Source organism: Schistocerca gregaria, chromosome 1 (genome assembly GCF_023897955.1).
Source record: "Schistocerca gregaria isolate iqSchGreg1 chromosome 1, iqSchGreg1.2, whole genome shotgun sequence".
In the NCBI taxonomy this organism is placed as follows: Eukaryota; Metazoa; Arthropoda; class Insecta; order Orthoptera; family Acrididae; genus Schistocerca; species Schistocerca gregaria.
Genome location: NC_064920.1, coordinates 926,538,897 through 926,559,607, shown reverse-complemented (window position 1 = coordinate 926,559,607; position 20,711 = coordinate 926,538,897). Strand labels below are relative to the sequence as shown.

At 44.0% G+C, this 20,711-nt stretch overlaps 2 non-coding genes across 2 annotated transcripts; both read left to right on the top strand.

Annotated features, from left to right (window-relative positions):
• The first annotated feature begins 2,680 nt into the window (after positions 1-2,680).
• Positions 2,681-2,755, top strand: Trnas-cga (transfer RNA serine (anticodon CGA)). The gene has a single exon. It is a non-coding gene; the product is annotated as a tRNA-Ser (tRNA).
• Positions 2,756-3,583: 828 nt separating this feature from the next.
• Trnas-cga (transfer RNA serine (anticodon CGA)) lies at positions 3,584-3,658 on the top strand. The gene has a single exon. It is a non-coding gene; the product is annotated as a tRNA-Ser (tRNA).
• The last annotated feature ends 17,053 nt before the right edge of the window (positions 3,659-20,711 follow it).

Genomic DNA, 20,711 nt, shown 5'->3' with positions numbered 1-20,711 from the left:
CTATTGAAAAAACTAAGAATAGCTTTGCTGAATCGCAGTAAAAACGATTAAATAACGTTTAACAGTGAGGCTGGGTAGACAATTGCCCTAATTAATACATATCTGTTCAGTCCGAGCCTCAGCTACACACGCTATCCTCCTGACGCTGCATTTGTCACGCGTAATTAGCGAACAGATATTTCATTTCGCTTGCGAACTAAATGAATTTATAACGAAATGTCAGGGATGGGCAGGAGGCACAAAATCCAATTTGGTGCAAGCGCTCGATGTTTTTTATCGTCGTATGACACGCAAGGCCCGTAATTAGATGTCAGTAATAAAATTTAAAAATTGCTAATGTCGTTATGGGTACTTCGTCGAGCGTTTTACTATGTCCTTGGAAATTAGTAGCCATACATAGACAAAAAGTTACATGTCACTGTTTAGCGTGGCTCACAATATTGTGCAAAAACAAATCTCAGGATTTTAAACAACGTTCGTAAAAGTAACCGTTCCTGTTTCACTACATCTCTTCATCCTATTTCTATCCTCAGAATTTGTGCACTCATTGGCTGTGCCAAAGCTACGTTATGCAATGAGGGAAATCGTTGAAACTTTTTCACCTTCTGTTTCACTCTAAGTACGTCTCTTTGCACGTGTACCGAATTTTAGAGTAAAATGTGTATTTTCCTTCATTTTCATTTTCCATATCGCGCAAACTTGTCAGCTCAACAGACATATCTTACCTGAGGTTATTGAAATGAAGGCAACAAATCTGATTAGCGCTGAATCACGCACTTCCGTTCAGTGCTTATAGTTCAATCGGTCGTAATACTGAAATGAGATTTTCACTCTGCAGCGGAGTGTGCGCTGATATGAAACTTCCTGGCAGATTAAAACTGTGTGCCCGACCGAGACTCGAACTCGGGACCTTTGCCTTTCGCGGGCAAGTGCTCTACCAACTGAGCTACCGAAGCACGACTCACGTCCGGTACTCACAGCTTTACTTCTGCCAGTACCTCGTCTCCTACCTTCCAAACTTTACAGAAGCTCTTCTGCGAAACTTGCAGAACTAGCACTCCTGAAAGAAAGGATATTGCGGAGACATGGCTTAGCCACAGCCTGGGGGATGTTTCCAGAATGAGATTTTCACTCTGCAGCGGAGTGTGCGCTGATATGAAACTTCCTGGCAGATTAAAACTGTGTGCCCGACCGAGACTCGAACTCGGGACCTTTGCCTATCGCGGGCAAGTGCTCTACCAACTGAGCTACCGAAGCACGACTCACGTCCGGTACTCACAGCTTTACTTCTGCCAGTACCTCGTCTCCTACCTTCCAAACTTTACAGAAGCTCTTCTGCGAAACTTGCAGAACTAGCACTCCTGAAAGAAAGGATATTGCGGAGACATGGCTTAGCCACAGCCTGGGGGATGTTTCCAGAATGAGATTTTCACTCTGCAGCGGAGTGTGCGCTGAAATGAAACTTCCTGGCAGATTAAAACTGTGTGCTCAGTTGGTAGAGCACTTGCCCGCGAAAGGCAAAGGTCCCGAGTTCGAGTCTCGGTCGGGCACACAGTTTTAATCTGCCAGGAAGTTTCATATCAGCGCACACTCCGCTGCAGAGTGAAAATCTCATTCTGGAAACATCCCCCAGGCTGTGGCTAAGCCATGTCTCCGCAATATCCTTTCTTTCAGGAGTGCTAGTTCTGCAAGTTTCGCAGAAGAGCTTCTGTAAAGTTTGGAAGGTAGGAGACGAGGTACTGGCAGAAGTAAAGCTGTGAGTACCGGACGTGAGTCGTGCTTCGGTAGCTCAGTTGGTAGAGCACTTCCCCGCGAAAGGCAAAGGTCCCGAGTTCGAGTCTCGGTCGGGCACACAGTTTTAATCTGCCAGGATGTTTCATATCAGCGCACACTCCGCTGCAGAGTGAAAATCTCATTCTGGAAACATCCCTCAGGCAGTGGCTAAGCCATGTCTCCGCAATATCCTTTCTTTCAGGAGTGCTAGTTCTGCAAGTTTCGCAGAAGAGCTTCTGTAAAGTTTGGAAGGTAGGAGACGAGGTACTGGCAGAAGTAAAGCTGTGAGTACCGGACGTGAGTCGTGCTTCGGTAGCTCAGTTGGTAGAGCACTTGCCCGCGATAGGCAAAGGTCCCGAGTTCGAGTCTCGGTCGGGCACACAGTTTTAATCTGCCAGGAAGTTTCATATCAGCGCACACTCCGCTGCAGAGTGAAAATCTCATTCTGGAAACATCCCCCAGGCTGTGGCTAAGCCATGTCTCCGCAATATCCTTTCTTTCAGGAGTGCTAGTTCTGCAAGTTTCGCAGAAGAGCTTCTGTAAAGTTTGGAAGGTAGGAGACGAGGTACTGGCAGAAGTAAAGCTGTGAGTACCGGACGTGAGTCGTGCTTCGGTAGCTCAGTTGGTAGAGCACTTGCCCGCGAAAGGCAAAGGTCCCGAGTTCGAGTCTCGGTCGGGCACACAGTTTTAATCTGCCAGGAAGTTTCATATCAGCGCACACTCCGCTGCAGAGTGAAAATCTCGTTCTGGAAACATCCCCCAGGCTGTGGCTAAGCCATGTCTCCGCAATATCCTTTCTTTCAGGAGTGCTAGTTCTGCAAGTTTCGCAGAAGAGCTTCTGTAAAGTTTGGAAGGTAGGAGACGAGGTACTGGCAGAAGTAAAGCTGTGAGTACCGGACCTGAGTCGTGCTTCGGTAGCTCAGTTGGTAGAGCATTTGCCCGCGAAAGGCAAAGGTCCCGAGTTCGAGTCTCGGTCGGGCACACAGTTTTAATCTGCCAGGAAGTTTCATATCAGCGCACACTCCGCTGCAGAGTGAAAATCTCATTCTGGAAACATCCCCCAGGCTGTGGCTAAGCCATGTCTCCGCAATATCCTTTCTTTCAGGAGTGCTAGTTCTGCAAGTTTCGCAGAAGAGCTTCTGTAAAGTTTGGAAGGTAGGAGACGAGGTACTGGCAGAAGTAAAGCTGTGAGTACCGGACCTGAGTCGTGCTTCGGTAGCTCAGTTGGTAGAGCACTTGCCTGCGAAAGGCAAAGGTCCCGAGTTCGAGTCTCGGTCGGGCACACAGTTTTAATCTGCCAGGAAGTTTCATATCAGCGCACACTCCGCTGCAGAGTGAAAATCTCATTCTGGAAACATCCCCCAGGCTGTGGCTAAGCCAGGTCTCCGCAATATCCTTTCTTTCAGGAGTGCTAGTTCTGCAAGTTTCGCAGAAGAGCTTCTGTAAAGTTTGGAAGGTAGGAGACGAGGTACTGGCAGAAGTAAAGCTGTGAGTACCGGACATGAGTCGTGCTTCTGTAGCTCAGTTGGTAGAGCACTTGCCCGCGAAAGGCAAAGGTCCCGAATTCGAGTCTCGGTCGGGCACACAGTTTTAATCTGCCAGGAAGTTTCATATCAGCGCACACTCCGCTGCAGAGTGAAAATCTCATTCTGGAAACATCCCCCAGGCTGTGGCTAAGCCATGTCTCCGCAATATCCTTTCTTTCAGGAGTGCTAGTTCTGCAAGTTTCGCAGAAGAGCTTCTGTAAAGTTTGGAAGGTAGGAGACGAGGTACTGGCAGAAGTAAAGCTGTGAGTACCGGACGTGAGTCGTGCTTCGGTGGCTCAGTTGGTAGAGCACTTGCCCGCGAAAGGCAAAGGTCCCGAGTTCGAGTCTCGGTCGGGCACACAGTTTTAATCTGCCAGGAAGTTTCATATCAGCGAACACTCCGCTGCAGAGTGAAAATCTCATTCTGGAAACATCCCCCAGGCTGTGGCTAAGCCATGTCTCCGCAATATCCTTTCTTTCAGGAGTGCTAGTTCTGCAAGTTTCGCAGAAGAGCTTCTGTAAAGTTTGGAAGGTAGGAGACGAGGTACTGGCAGAAGTAAAGCTGTGAGTACCGGACCTGAGTCGTGCTTCGGTAGCTCAGTTGGTAGAGCACTTGCCCGCGAAAGGCAAAGGTCCCGAGTTCGAGTCTCGGTCGGGCACACAGTTTTAATCTGCCAGGAAGTTTCATATCAGCGCACACTCCGCTGCAGAGTGAAAATCTCGTTCTGGAAACATCCCCCAGGCTGTGGCTAAGCCATGTCTCCGCAATATCCTTTCTTTCAGGAGTGCTAGTTCTGCAAGTTTCGCAGAAGAGCTTCTGTAAAGTTTGGAAGGTAGGAGACGAGGTACTGGCAGAAGTAAAGCGGTGAGTACCGGACGTGAGTCGTGCTTCGGTAGCTCAGTTGGTAGAGCACTTGCCCGCGAAAGGCAAAGGTCCCGAGTTCGAGTCTCGGTCGGGCACACAGTTTTAATCTGCCAGGAAGTTTCATATCAGCGCACACTCCGCTGCAGAGTGAAAATCTCATTCTGGAAACATCCCCCAGGCTGTGGCTAAGCCATGTCTCCGCAATATCCTTTCTTTCAGGAGTGCTAGTTCTGCAAGTTTCGCAGAAGAGCTTCTGTAAAGTTTGGAAGGTAGGAGACGAGGTACTGGCAGAAGTAAAGCTGTGAGTACCGGACGTGAGTCGTGCTTCGGTAGCTCAGTTGGTAGAGCACTTGCCCGCGAAAGGCAAAGGTCCCGAGTTCGAGTCTCGGTCGGGCACACAGTTTTAATCTGCCAGGAAGTTTCAGGTCGTAATACTGTTCTCAAGAACAGCAATACTATCCGTAAAAAGATCTCATTAAATATCAACGCAAATTAAATAATACAAGCTGCAATATTATTTTGAAATGAAAATCAGTTATTTTAGGCCTAAGTCGCAGTGTTTGCACTCTAAATTACTACTTTTCTTTTGTGCATGTAAAGTCTCTCAATTTTGTATGAGGATTCGGTGACAGTGGAATATTATCCCCGATATCTGATGACAACTAATAATTAACAAACAGAGTTGAATTGTTTTTCGTAGTCCGATGATACATTACATTTAAGTAGATCTCTTTAACTGATCATTCATCTGGAGAGACTAACACGAATTGCTGCATATCTTCGGGGCGAATTTCTTCACCTCTTAATAGGTTCTGTTTCTTTATTTGATCCTCTTTGCATCTTCCTTTCTCTAACCAAGTGGGCAGAACGAACCGTTCTTGAACTGATCAGATGTTAAAATAAGGCTTGACATAGTTTGGTTTTACATTATCGGTGTTTGCACCACTTTCTAATCAGACAGCTTTTAAAAGATCAAAGCGTTTTACACAAACCTCGTTCACTTGAAGTTCATACGATGGACACAGGTAAATTAAATGTTTTTATTGTGATTTACTTTTTGTTAGCTCTGTTCCTTCCTACTCACCCAAGTAACTGTGGTTTTTCTCAAATACAGTACCTATTACGTTTCAAAGCAGAAATAAAACCTCTATTATTACAGTGCTTTACACAATCAATAATCATATGAACAGCTTTCTACAGATGGGTTCATTGTCGAATAAAACATCAGGTAATGTATGTAGTGTTGGGTGAGGAGTCCATCAGTATTCATCTAGGATTGTTTAGGAGCATCACCAAAAACTTAAATAAAATCTCTTCTTCACGGATTAAAATTGTGTACCAGACTAGGTCTGAAACCTTGCTTTTCGTTTTTTTCTGCACCTTTGCTTTACCTTTAGCAGTATTCATGTACTTGTACAGCCTCATAAATTTCACAGAAATAACGAACTTCAATCGATAACGGTAATATAGAAGTCCACAAAAAGAAACTGAAACAACGTTTTCGTAATTTTTTAAAAACATGTTTAGATGGAAAAAATTTGTTATATTACAAATAAATGACATATGAAAGCATAGCGATAAGCAACGGTATTTTTCAGGGTGACCACACTGTAGACTAGTACAATAGCAACAACATCTTACTTACCGGTACTAATAAACAAACACTGTACTATATTGAGAGTCTTAGTGGCAACAGCGTAGCAAAATTACAAAGGGGAAGTAAAAACAATATTCTCCATATAGATATGTTTGTTACATTCTAAGCCACATAAGCCATCTTCAGTACATGAAAGAGCGAATGTGTAATACACCCTGATCTATAATACAATATTTTATGTATGAACTCTTTTGAGTGGCGCATGTTTGAACTAAAATTTTTTACTGCACAACAATTACTAAGAAATTTCCTTATTTCCAAGTCGCATTCTTAAAAATATCTATTGCCCCTCCGTACTATATATTAAAGAAAACAGTCATATTTCAAAATGTAACAAAACTTCAATTCCTTTGTTTTTATCGATATGAAGATCACCGCCGTTGATGAAAGCAGTCATTTCAGTTAAATATGTTGTGATAGTGGCAGACAACAAAAAATAACAAAACTGTAGTCTATTGTTTTTTAATCATAGCACTGTGGGCGTTTGATTTTGTTGTTTTGTTATTTCAATTTTCGCCATTTCGGCTCTTTAGCCATTACTAAGTTCAACTGGAAAAAATAACCAGACGTGTCGGACATTTGTATATAATAAATCATCGTTAAAATATTATGAATTGTAAAAAAATCAGCATTGTATACTACATAAATATTTTTAGGTCCTACGCTCTATTTTGTTGGTAAATGAAATGCCGTGATGTGTATGAAACAGGTCTAAATTAGAACAGTTGCACTTGATAATGCTTGAAGATCCGAATTCACGATACTGAAAATAGTAAGAAAATACAGACAGATCGTGCCTGTGTTATCATTTGAAAACTTTATTAGTACCATTATTTTTTCAGTAAAAGAAAGATCTTTAATCTAATTACTGACGGATCTACCACACATTCTCTTTAAAACGTATGGTATATAAACACATTTATATTGTAGGAGAGAGAAGAGTTTTCAGCAAAATCTCGAAAAGTTCTCTCACAGATTTACCTCAAATTTTCACATGATGTTCTAATAAACGACATGGACATATGTTATATATTTTTTAAATATGTATGATACATAAATATATACATACTATATAAAAATAAACTTATTAGCAAAAACCTCGAAATGTTCTTGACATATTTACTTCAAATTTCTACGTTCTAATAAACGTTCAGAGAGACTCAGGCTACATATTTTTCTAATGCAGAAGGTATGTAAATGTGTGTAGACCGTATAAAGTGGAAATATTGTTGGCAAAAATCTCTAGAAGCTCTTGGCCGATATACTTCAAATTTTTCCACAAAAATCCAAAAAACGGACATACGCTATATATTTTTAATATATACAGCTACCATATAAAGACAGGGTTTGATTAACATTATTACCGAAAATCTCGGAAAGTTCTTGACCGATCATAAATAAAGGGCTATTCAAAAATTAGGAACAGATTTCAAACATTTATTGCTTCCAAACTACAAAAGGTAGAAACACGATTCCAACGTTACTGAAATGAAAAAAGTTCAAATTTTTATGCATTCAGTACGAGCACCGTGGGTTACACGACAAATATCATAACGGTGGCTCATTTCCTGCCACACAGGAAGCAGCTGGTCTGTCGTAATCGAAGTCACAGCTTCAACACTGCTATACCGCATATTTCCAAGAGTGTCAGGCATAGGGGGGATAAGAACGCCGTCTGTTACGTAACCCCGTAGATAAAAGACACAAGATGTGAGGTTTGGAGACCTGAGATGTCACCGCCGATGAAGGTCATGTTCCCTTCCTCCTCTTCCAATCCATCGTCCAGCAATTGTGTCATTCAGCTAACGTCGGGCGTGCTTGCAGAATTGCTGCTGTGCTGTGAGGATGTGCGGTTTAGTTTTGTTCCACGTGGTCAGTTTTAAGTACGATATCAGGTCATTTAAACTATTACACAAATTGTTTCTCCTACATGTATTCTTTAATCTTGTATACAATTTTAAACAAAATGTGTGTAAACAAAAATTTGCTGTTTTTAACAGAAAACAGGGAAGTTATACGTATGGTTCATTGGTTTATGCTTTATGGAATCTGAAACGTGCGAAACTTTCTAACCTTACCTGTTCATATATTAAAGCCATGCAAAGTAGTGTCACTGAAGGTACTACCCTCAGAGATCCAGCAGGTGGGGAGATCTCTCTCATACGTCGTACATAAATGATTTCGAACTATTTATCCATTCATTTTAAATGAGTTTATCTCCCAATCAAGTTTTCCTTTGAAACACCAATAGACAAAAAGAGATAAGGGTTTGGACAGAGATGGGGGAAGAAATGATCATACAGGTGGGGATGGAAAGCGAGAGGGGGAGGAGTAGACGGACAGAGATAGGGGAAAGGAGGAAATCAGCAGAGAGAAGGAGGAGGAGGCGATTCACAATCTCAAAAAGGAGGAGCAGGGCAGAAAGGGGAGGGGGGGGGGGGGGGAGATTAGGACGTACATCCAATTCTCATTCATATTTAACAACCGCGATGCACTGCCGTGTTCGCTAGTACTGAACAAGCGCAATAAACAAAGTTATGATAATTAGTTATCCTTCCTGGTGATGCAGTTTTAACGCCCAACAGCGTAAATATCAGATCAGCTATCGTAGTGACAGAAATGATGATTTCCTATCAATCCACAGGAAGGAGAACCCTGAGAATGCTTGTGTGCCCGAAGGGCATTGTACTCAACCGTCATTGTTTACATGTCACTCGGTAAAAATGACCTGCAAGATGACGTTGGGAGCTCCATGGAGCTGGTCGCAGACGATATTATTGTAGAAGGGGCTATCCAAAAGTTTCCATTCGAGGGCCGTACAGTCCAAAATCGGAATGCCAATCAGGCAAAATTGCCGTGAGCACCGAAGAAATCATGCCACCGACGCACCAGGTTGAAGATATCTCTTTTTTTAAAACATCGTGTCCTGCTGTGTGAAGAAGTCCGTAGCTGCATGCTGCACGTCCTCGTTCTACAGGGATCGTCGACCGGTCACGGCCTGTACTAGGGGACCGAACGCGTGATACTCGCATATTGAGAGATCATAGCTGTAGGGCGGGTATTCGAATGTATCCCACTTGAGTTGGATATTTTCCTCGTTACGACACTTGTGATACGGGGACGTGCGTTATTATGAAGTAACAGCACCCCTTGTAACAGCTGGTTTTATTCAGGTACCCTGCCTCGCACACATTCTTTGTTCTCCGACACGATGTCTACCAGTGGTTGTCCTCCGGCAGCCAAGAAAAGAATAAAAGCACGTCGGTCGTGGTTGGACACATTTGGTAATAACGTCGCCATAATTCACGTTTCCGCACTTACCGCGTGATGGTCGAAAAGCCACTAATGCTCCAGTAATTCCTTGCCTGTATGTCGGTGCACCCGCATTGCAGTCGCGCTACGTTGCAGATACGTGGTAGCAACGCCCTCAAACAAAAACTTTTTGATCGCCCATTAGGTATACGACAGCTGCAAGCCACAAAACTGTAGCTGAATGCTGAAAAAGAAAAGCAGAAAATCGATGTTTGATAGTTTGAATACTGGAAGCGGCCCTTGAACACAAATAAATCTTACATTTTGGATTTAAACAAGGAGAAAGACTCATTATTGTTTGATTACGTCAGTGCAGATGTGACAGCTGTAAAATATGTGGGGGAAGTGAACTGATTTAATATGGACTGAACACTTTAGACAGGTTGCAGGAAATACAGGTACCTCATTGCCGTTCATTGGACGAATACTAAGGAAATGCACTTCCCACGTAGGTTGTGGCTTACAAAATCGCCGTTCGAGCAATTGTTGGCTTTGCCCATCAGTCTGGAAGGACTCAAAGACGAGATACGCTTTACGTCACAAGTTTATGAGCGCGTGACCGTGGTGGGAAAGTAGAAGGCACTTCCCGACAGGAGTCAAATAATATAAATACATATTTCTCGAAGTTACCACGACGGGCACTAAAATTTACACACAGGTTTATCGACAGTCGTTCATCCCTCACACAATTCGAGAATGAAATGGGAGGAAGAATTAGGGTGAAACGAGGAATGGTGGTTTACCATACACTATAGGACGACCTACAGAATACAGATGCAGTTTTTTGATCCACTCCACAATTATAGCTGGTCACAAGTGTTGGTGTCTCTTGGTTCTCTGTAGGTGAAGAACGTATTTGTAGCTGTAAACCCAAGTGCTAATTTCATACAGAGAGGTATCTGCTCCATTGTTCAGAAGTTATCTTGACTCCTTAACGCTTGTACTTAAGGCAATGGTTTTGAATTTTCTTTTTAACTTTTGTTGTGATACTCAAAAACAGTTAGCCCAAGATCTGCGACATTACAAGAACATTGTTGTTGTTGTCCTCAGTCCTGAGACCGGTTTGATGCAGCCCTCCATGCCACTCTATCCCGTACAAGCCTACTCATCTCCCAGTACCTACTGCAACCTACATCCTTCTGAATCTGCTTAGCATATTCATCTCTTGGTCTCCCTCTACGATTTCTACCGTCCACGCTGCCCTCCAATACTAAATTGGTCATCCCTTGATGCCTCAGAATATGTCCTACCAACCGGTCCCTTTTGTCAAGTTGTGCCACACACTCCTCTTCTCCCCTATTCTATTCAACACCTCCTCATTAGTTACGTGATCTACCCATCTAATCTTCAGCATTCTTCTGTAGCACAACACTTCAAAAGCTTCTATTCTCTTCTTGTCCAAACTATTTATCGTCCACATTTCACTTCCATACATGGCTACACTCCATACAAATGCCTTCAGAAACGATTTCCTGACACTTAAATCTATACTCGATGTTAACAAATTTCTCTTCTTCAGAAACGTTTTCCTTGCCAATGCCAGCCTGCATTTTATATCCTCTCTACTTCGACCATCATCAGTTATTTTGGTCCCCAAATAGCAAAACTCCTTTACTACTTTAAGTGTCTCATTTCCTAATCTAATTCCCTCAGCATCACCCGTCTCAATTCGACTACATTCCATTATTCTCGTTTTACTTTTGTTGATGTTCATCTTATATCCTCCTTTCAAGACACTGTCCATTCCGTTCAACTGCTCTTCCAAATCCTTTGCTGTCTCTGACAGAATTACAATGTCATCGGCGAACCTCAACGTTTTTATTTCTTCTCCATGGACTTTGATACCTACTCTGAATTTTTCTTTTGTTTCCTTTACTGCTTGCTCAATATACAGATTGAATAACATCGGGGACAGGCTACAACCCTGTCTCACTCCCTTCCCAACCACTGCTTCCCTTTCATGGCCCTCGACTCTTATAACTGCCATCTGGTTTCTGTACAAATTGTAAATAGCTTTTCGCTCCCTGTATTTTACCCCTGCCACCTTTATAATTTGAAAGAGAGTATTCCAGTCAACATTGTCAAAAGCTTTCTCTAAGTCTACAAATACTAGACACGTAGGTTTGCCTTTCCTTAATCTATTTTCTAAGATAAGTCGTAGGGTCAGTTTGCCTCACGTGTTCCAACATTCCTGCGGAATCCAAACTGATCTTCACCGAGATCGGCTTCTACCAGTTTTTCCATTCGTCTGTAAAGAATTCGCGTTAGTATTTTACAGCTATGACTTATTAAACTAATAGTTCGGTAATTGCACTACCTGTCGATCTCATTTTCGAGAAGTTTGTATTCCTTTTTGCCTGCATTTTTATATTTTCTCCTTTCATCAATTAAATTCAATGTTTCTTCTGTTACCTAAGGATTTCTACCAGCCCTCGTCTTTTTACCTACTTGATCCTCTGCTGCCTTCACTACTTCATCCCTCAGAGCTACCCATTCTTCTTCCACTGTATTTCTTTCTCCCATTCCTGTCAGTTGTTCCCTTATGCTCTCCCTGAAACTCTGTCCATCCTCTGGTTCTTTCAGTTTATCCAGGTCCATATCTCCTTAAATTCCCATCTTTTTGCAGTTTCTTCGGTTTTAATCTACAGTTCATAAGCAATAGATTGTGGCCAGAGTGCACATCTGCCCCTGGAAATGTCTTAGAATTTAAAACCTGGTTCCTAAATCTCTGTCTTACCATTATACAATCTATCTGATACCTTCTAGTATCTCCAGGATTCTTCCATGTATACGACCTTCTTTTATGATTCATGAACCAAGTGTTAGCTATGATTAAGTTATTCTCTGTGCAAAATTCTACCAGACGGCTTCCTCTTTCATTTCTCTCCCCCAATCCATATTAACCTACTATGTTTCCTTATCTACCTTTTCCTACTCTCGAATTCCAGTCACCCATGACTATTAAATTTTTGTCTCCCTTCACTACCTGAATAATTTCTTCTATCTCATCATACATTTCTTCGATTTCTTCGTCATCTGCAGAGATAGTTGGCATATAAACTTGTACTACTGTAGTAGGCATGAGCTTCGTGTCTATCTTTGCGACAATAATGCGTTCACTATGCTGTTGGTATTAGCTCACCCGCACTCCTATTTTTTATTCATTATTAAACCTACTCCTGCAATACTCCTATTTGATTTTGTATTTATAACACTGTATTCACCTGACCAGAAGTCTTGTTCCTCCTGCCACCGAACTTCACTAATTCCCACTATATCTAACTTTAACCTATCCATTTCGATTTTTAAATTTTCTAACCTACCTGCCCGATTAAGGGATCTGACATTCCACGCTCCGATCCGTAGAACGCCAGTTTTCTGTCTCTTGATAACGACGTCCTCTTGAGTAGTCCCCGCCTGGAGATCCGAATGGGGCACTATTTTAGCTCCGGAATATTTTACCCAAGAGGACGCCATCATCATTTAACCATACAGTAAAGCTGCATGCCCTGGGGAAAAATTACGGCTGTAGTTTCCCCTTGCTTTCAGCCGTTCGCAGTACCAGCACAGCAAGGTTGTTTTGGTTAGTGTTGCAAGGCCAGCTCAGTCACTCATCCAGACTGTTGCCCCGGCAACTACTGAAAAGGCTGCTGCCCCTCGTCAGGAACCACACGTTTGTCTGGCCTCTCAACAGATACCCCTCCGTTGTGGTTGCACCTACGGTACCTGTATCGCTGAGGCACGCAAGCCTCCCCACCAACGGCAAGGTCCATGGTTCATGGGGGTAGGACAAGAACATTACTAATGTTAATGAAATTGCGCTAACGAGTCACTAAGCATTAGGCTGTGTGAACTGAGGGCATTGCCCTGTGGTGACGCTACAGCTATCTCCTAGTGGCTCTATAGCATCGTGAGTAATCGTCCAACCACTGGACACAGTATCATACATATTTATTCGCGTACAACAGAGATTATGTACTGCGTTGGAGCAGAGCTGTATGTTACTTGGTTAACCACTGGTCTGTTGTACATAACTTTCGCGTGAAGGCATGTTAGTGGTGAGATGGTGTCTTTTCCTAATTAATTAACTACAAGAGTATCCACGTCTATGATTTCAGAATAGAATAGAATTGCGCATTAACAAACAAATGCTATACAAAGTTCTTGTATCGGAAAATAAGTCACGAAATACCCTCAGAAAATACAGTCTAACGTTTTTACTATTCATATTATAAATCATCAACGTGCCTGTTTCGTTGAATCTTGTATTTGTGATTGTGAGAAACACACACTTCATTCCAGTGACTCGGGTATCCCTTGCTCGAGAAGCTGTGTGTGGCCTAGTAAGCAATTATATTCGCACATGTTACCGTGTTTGTGTTCTGTTTGTGGAGTTTGGGGACATATAGCCGCGTAATCCGACACGCATCAGTGTGAGGGAGGCAAGAAATTTTGGAGTCAGATAGAGAGTACTTTGTGGTAAAAAACTACATACAACCTTCCGTCACGAACTTTTTCCTACTTCACGTACAGATATTTTTGCTGGAAATGTCAGAAATGGTGTTAAAATTTTAGCGCAGTGATAAGTCTGCTCTAAAATAGATTACAACATACACTCTATAACAAAAAAATATGATTTATTCTAGACAAAGAGCTTCACAAGTTGAGCAAATCAATATCGTGTTTGTCCAGCTCTGGCCCTTAATGCAAGCAGTTGTTCGGCTTGGCAATGATTGATGAAGGGCAACAAAACTGGGCATGCAATATCATTGACGTACCATTGTGCTGTAAGGGTGCCGTGAATGACAAACAATAGGGTTCTACTATGAAGTAAAATGGCACCCGAGACCATCATTCCTGGTTGTTGGGCTATATGGCCACTGGTGTCCGGAGGGGGAGGGGAGGAGGAGAGGGGGGAGGGGGTCTCCAGCCACGCCTTCGGCCTCTAATCTTATAGATTGGAGTAGAATTATCTTCAGTGACGAGTCCCGCTTCGAACTGAGCCTCGATGACCACTGTCCGCCGAGAGCATGAAAGTCGGTTGGTGATGTTGCGGCTACGCGACCCGGCAAGCAAATTTACGAATAAAATCGGAGCAAAGATAAATGGGGAATCTAACAACGAGACGGACTACAAGTGGGGAAATCCACTGACATAAGCGACATTGACAAGGGACAAATTGCTACGGCCGGGAACTGAGAACGAGCGTTTTCGAAACGTGGAAACTCGTCGGCTCTTCGCACACCTCTGTCGTGGGCTTCTTAGGAAAGCGGTTGAACGATGGTGGCACCAAGAGTAGGCGACCATGTACTGGACGTTCAAGTGTCGTTACAGAACGAGAAGATCGACGGTTCTGTAAAACATGACAAGTGACTATCTCTGGCAGATCTGACGGCAGAATACAGTGCTGATACAGACACAAGTGTTTGGGAGCGCACATTGTTGAACATGGTATCCAGCAGCAGACGATCTCTTCGTGTTCGTATGTTGATCCATCGAAACCGTCAGGTACGATTGCAGTGGGCACGTGACAGGTCCGTAGAGCAATGGAAACGTGTCATCTGATCGGATGAATCTTGTTTCTAGTTACATCTGGTCAATGGTTGTGTCCGAATACGCCATCATTCAGGCGAACGTTTGCTCGCAAGCTACGCAGCGACACGGAGTCACCCCATTGGGGGCAGTATAATACTATGGGGGACATTCGTATGGGCGTCCGTGAGGTCTGTGGTAGTAATCGAAGGCATCATAACAGCTGCGTATTACTTCCACATTATTGCGGACCACCTGCCTCTCTTCACGCCGGATATCTTGCCCGACCGCGATGGCATCTTCCAGCAGAATAACAGCCCGCGACTTGAGGCCAGAATCGTACTACGTTGGTTCGAGTTGCGTGATAGTGAGCTCACGTTGATATCTTCATCACCAAATGAACATGAGCTGAAGCCGATGGAACACACCTAGGACACTGTCAACAAACCCCGGTGCTCGTGCATGGCCCCCCTAGTGGCAAACGTATATTTTTCTCGCAGCCATTGTTGTAGTCAGACGAAAATTGTAGTCGACTGAGGCGATCCGGAACACTTTCTTGATACAAGGGTTGTCCGGCACAGCCTTTACGTACTGGACCGTGAAGAGGGAGATTTGCAAATCTTTGTGTGTGCAAGTTCTTCAAACTTCTTCTCCGAATAGTATATTTCCAAGAACACGAATTGTGATACACCCTGTATACTAAACGAATATTTAATGCTATTATATTCTATTAGACGCATTATTAGTCGACATTATCAGATATCTAGAGATAGCCATTTTTACTGGAAGATGAGTAATCGAACTGATTTCGAAATCTTCGCAAAAAAATAAAGATGTATCTCGATGGGACTCCAGTTATGTCCAGGATACATTGTGTGAGCTGCCGCTGTGGTCGGTCACGTACACTGTCTGACCAGAAGTACACCACTATGTAATGTGGAATTGGCCTCTAAAAGTCACGAAAGGCGGAACCGTAAATATACACTGATCAGACAGAACATTATGACCACTTACCTAATAGACGGTGCGTCCACCTTCGGCAAGTATAACAGCGGCGACGCGTCGTGGCATGGAAGCATGAGTTCTTGGTAGGTCGCTGGAGAGTGTTGGCACCACTTCTGCACAAGTCACCTAATTCCCGTAAACTCCGGGGAGGTGGGGGGGGGGGGGGGGCGATGAGATCTGACCTAGCGTTAATCACATTCAATATGTGTTCGATCGGATTCAGATTTGGGGAGCTGGGGGGCGAGCTCAGCAACTGGAACATGTTTCTCGAATCAATTCACTACACTCCCGGCCTTGTGACGTGGCTGGCGCACTATCCTGTCGAAAAATGCCACTGTCGTCCGGAAACGCCATTGTCCTGACGGGGTGTACGTGGTCTGCAACGAGTGTGCTATACTCTTTGGCCGTCATGGCGTCTTGCAAAAGTTTCAGTGGACCCTTGGATTCCCACATGAATATTCCCCAGACCATAATGGAGCCACCGTCACCTTGCATCCGTCCTGCAGTACAAGTGTCAGGAAGCTGTTACACTGGAAGACGATGGATTCGCGAACTCCCAGCGGCATGATGGGATTCATTACACCCTGCAACGCTCTGTCACTGCGTCAATGTCCAATGCCGATGATCAAGTGCCCACTTCAGTCTTGGCTGAGATGTCGTGCTGTTATCATTGACACATGCATGGGTCGTCGGCTGTGGAGGCCCATTGTTTCCAGTATTCACATGCACTTGTCCTCTGCCCAGCATTAAAGTCTGGTGCTAGTTCCACCGCCTGTCCTGTTACACCAGTCTGCTCAGTCTGGCCATCCAATTCCACGACGTCTGGACGTAGTTTCATCTCGGTTTCGCTATGTGTTGAAGACGCTGACCACAGCACTCCTCGAACTCCCGACAAGTCGTGCAGTTTCCGAAACGCTCGTGCCGAATCTCCGGACAGTCTAAATTTGCCTTCGGTCAAACTCAGATACACCGCGCGCCTTCATCGTTTTACACAAGGACAGTATACTCACCAATACATTCATCTACATCTACATCTACATGACTAGTCTGCAATTCACATTTAAGTGCCTTGCAGAGGGTTCATCGAACCACAATCATACTATCTCTTTACTATTCCACTCCCTAACAGCGCGCAGGAAAAACGAACACCTAAACCTTTCTGTTCGAGCTCTGATTTCTCTTATTTTATTTTGATGATCATTCCTACCTATGTAGGTTGGGCTCAACAAAATATTTTCGCATGCGGAAGAGAAAGTTGGTGACTGAAATTTCGTAAAAAGATCTCGCCGCGACGAAAAACGTCTTTGCTGTAATGACTTCCATCCCAATTCGCGTATCATATCTGCGACACTCTCTCCTCTATTACGTGATAATACAAAACGAGCTGCCCTTTTTTGCACCCTTTCGATGTCCTCCGTCAGTCACACCTGGTAAGGATCCCACACCGCGCAGCAATATTCTAACAGAGGACGAACGACTATAGTGTAAGCTGTCTCTTTAGTGGGCTTGTTTCATCGTCTAAGTGTCAAGCCAAAGAAACGCTACCTTTGGCTCGCCTTCCCCATAATATTATCTATATTGTCTTTCCAAATGAAGTTGTTCGTAATTTTAACACCCAGGTACTTAGTTGCATTGACAGCCTTGAGAATTGTACTATTTATCGAGTAATCGAATTCCAACGGATTTCTTTTGGAACTCACGTGGATCACCTCACACTTTTCGTTATTTAGCGTCAACTGCCACACCATACAGCAATGTTTTCTAAATCGCTTTGCAACAGATACTGTTCTTCGGATGACCTTACTAGACGGTAAATTACAGCATCATCTGCGAACAACCTGAGAGAACTGCTCAGATTGTCACCCAGGTCATTTATATAGATCAGGAACAGCAGAGGTCCCAGGACGCTTCCCTGGGGAACACCTGATATCATTTCAGTTTTACTCGATGATTTGCCGTGTATTACTACGAACTGCGACCTTCCTGACAGGAAATCACGAATCCAGTCGCACAACTGAGACGATACCCCATAGCTCCGCAGCTTGATTAGAAGTCGCTTATGAGGAACGGTGTCAAAAGCTTTCCGGAAATCTAGAAATACGGAATCAACTTGAGATCCCCTATCGATAGCGGCCATTACTTCGTGCGAATAAAGAGCTAGCTGTGTTGCACAAGAGCGATGTTTTCTGAAGCAATGCTGATTACGTGTCAATAGATCGTTCCCTTCGAGGTGATTCATAATGTTTGAATACAGTATATGCTCCAAAACCCTACTGCAAACCGACGTCAATGATATAGGTCTGTAGTTAGATGGATTACTCCTACTACCCTGCTTAAACACTGGTGCGACCTGCGCAGTTTTCCAATCTGTAGGTACAAATCTATCGGTGAGCGAGCGGTTGTATCTGAGTGCTAAGTAGGGAGCTATTGTATCAGCGTAATCTGAAAGGAACCTAATCGGTATACAATCTGGACCTGAAGACTTGCCCGTATCAAGCGATTTGAGTTGCTTCGCATCCCCTAAGGTATCTACTTCTAAGAAACTCATGCTAGCATCTGTTCGTGTTTCAAATTCTGGAATATTCCATTCGTCTTCTCTGGTGAAGGAATTTCGGAAAACTGCGTTCAATAACTCCGCTTTAGCGGCACAGTCGTCGGTAACAGTACCATCGGCACTGCGCAGCGAAGGTATTGACTGCGTCTTGCCGCTTGTGTACTTTACATACGACCAGAATTTCTGTGGATTTTCTACCAAATTTCGAGACAATGTTTCGTTGTGGAACCTATTAAAGGCATCTCGCATCGAAGTCCGTGCCAAATTTCGCGCGTCTGTAAATTTTAGCCAATCTTCGGGATTTCGCGTTCTTCTGAACTTCGCATGCTTTTTCCGTTGCCTCTGCAACAGCGTTCGGACCTGTTTTGTGTACCACGGGGGATCCGTTCCATCTCTTACCAATTTATGAGGTATGAATATCTCAATTGCTGTTGGGTTGTTGGGTTGTTTCTGGGGGAGGAGACCAGAGACCGAGGTCATCGGTCTCATCGGATTAGGAAAGGAAGGGGAAGGAAGGCGGCCGCGCCCTTTCAAAGGAACCATCCCGGGATTTGCCTGTTGCGATTTAGGGAAATCACGGAAAACCTAAATCAGGATGGCCGGACGTGGGATTGAATCGTCCTCCTCCAGAATGCGAGACCGTGCGTGTATCTGACTAGTACTCATTCCTCGCCAGGCGAAGCTGCTATCCCCTGGATGGGTTTATATCGACAGTAGATAGGTGGTCATAATGTTCTGGCTGATCAGTGTAAAAGGAGGAGGGAGGTGCTGTGTTGTCAATGGAAAAACCTGTAACAGTAGAATGGGTCGGTCAGCAGAGCACTTCAGTGGACTGCTCAACGGAAGTGACTTTAGCGACAAATCCATCACTGACATTTAAAACCTTCTACAACTGCCCAAACTGGATGTTGGTGATGTGAGTGAAGTGGAAATGCGAAGGAAAAACCACAGATAACCAAGACAGGCAGACATTATGTACTGACAGTCAGGGACCATCAGCAATGCGGAGAGTTATTTTTAAAAACCGCGTGAAATCAGTCGAAGTAATCACTCGTGAGTTTCAAAGTGCTACCAGCAGTCCAGATAACACAATATTTGCTCATAGGGAAAAAGAATAGGGTACAATGTTCGAGCAGCTTCTTGTAAGTCATATATTGCTGTAGTCAATGATAAATCTCGCTTGAGGGGCCCGGCCGTTGTGGCCGAGCGGTTCTAGGCGCTACAGTCTGGATGCGCAAGACCGCTACCGTCGCAGGTTCGAATTTTGCCTTGGACATGGATGTGTGTGATGTCCTTAGATTAGTTAGATTTAAGTAGTTCTAAGTTCTAGGTGACTGATGACCTCAGGTGTTAAGTCCCACAGTGCTCAGAGCAATTTGAACCATTCTGAGATTGAGGTGGTGTAAAAACCGACGCCGCAGGACGGTGGATGACTGGAAGCGAGTGATTTTTAGTGGTGAATCATGCTATACTTTGAGGAAATCCGACAGAAGCATTTGGGTTTGGTGAATGCCTGGAGGGTGTTTCCTACCGTCACGTATAGTGTAAACAGCGAAGTACAGAGATAGTTTAGCGATTTGGGAGTGTTTTTTGTGGTTCGCGTGTGGCTTTCTTATTGTCCTTCAGGGAACCGTAAATGCGGAAGGATGTGGGCGATTTTACACCGTTGTATAGTGCCTGCAGTAGAGGAATAGTTCGAGGACGATGAGTGTGTGAGCATGACAGTGCTCGCTCTCGTAAGCAGCTTCTCTGAGGCAATGGTTTCTGGGTAATAACATTCCTGAAATGGACTGGCCTGCGCAGAGTCCTGACGTAAGCCCAATGGAACACCTTTGGGATGGAGCAGGACGTCGACTTCTCTCCAGACACCAAGTGCAACATCATTACCTTCCCTGGTTTCGGCTCTTAGGGAAGAATGCCCTGACGTTTCTCTACAGACATTCAGACGCCTCACTGAAAGTGTTCCCTGCAGAGCACAAGACATCATAAAGGCGACGGTTGAAAGGACCCCATTTTAATTGACACTAATATTTCTGACTTTTTTCAGGTAGTGTAAATACCCCACCACCTTATACATATGCTGATATGATGCTCTGGCGGATGCGTCACACAGGGAGCCGCTGATTGGGTGCAGTCTTTACGTGTAAAAAGGCCTGAGGCGGCGTCGGTCAATTCTCGATGTCAAGCACAGAGCCTCGTCTGTCCCTTCTCGTCCTTCATAGATGCAGCGCCAATGGGCCGTATGATTAGTGGGTTGTGGTGCCGTCGTTTTGAATAACATAAAAATGCGTATCCTAATTGATTTTTATTCGATTTAGTCAAACGTACCATCCACTTGAATGGCTCGTAGAATTCTCATGACTTTACCTAGCATCACTATAGGTAAGTAATTAAACAAAATGACTTGTGCTTTGGTGAAATACCAAACCGCCTGTTCTCTCTTAAATAACTAATAATTTAATTGGACACAAAACCAAAATTTAATAA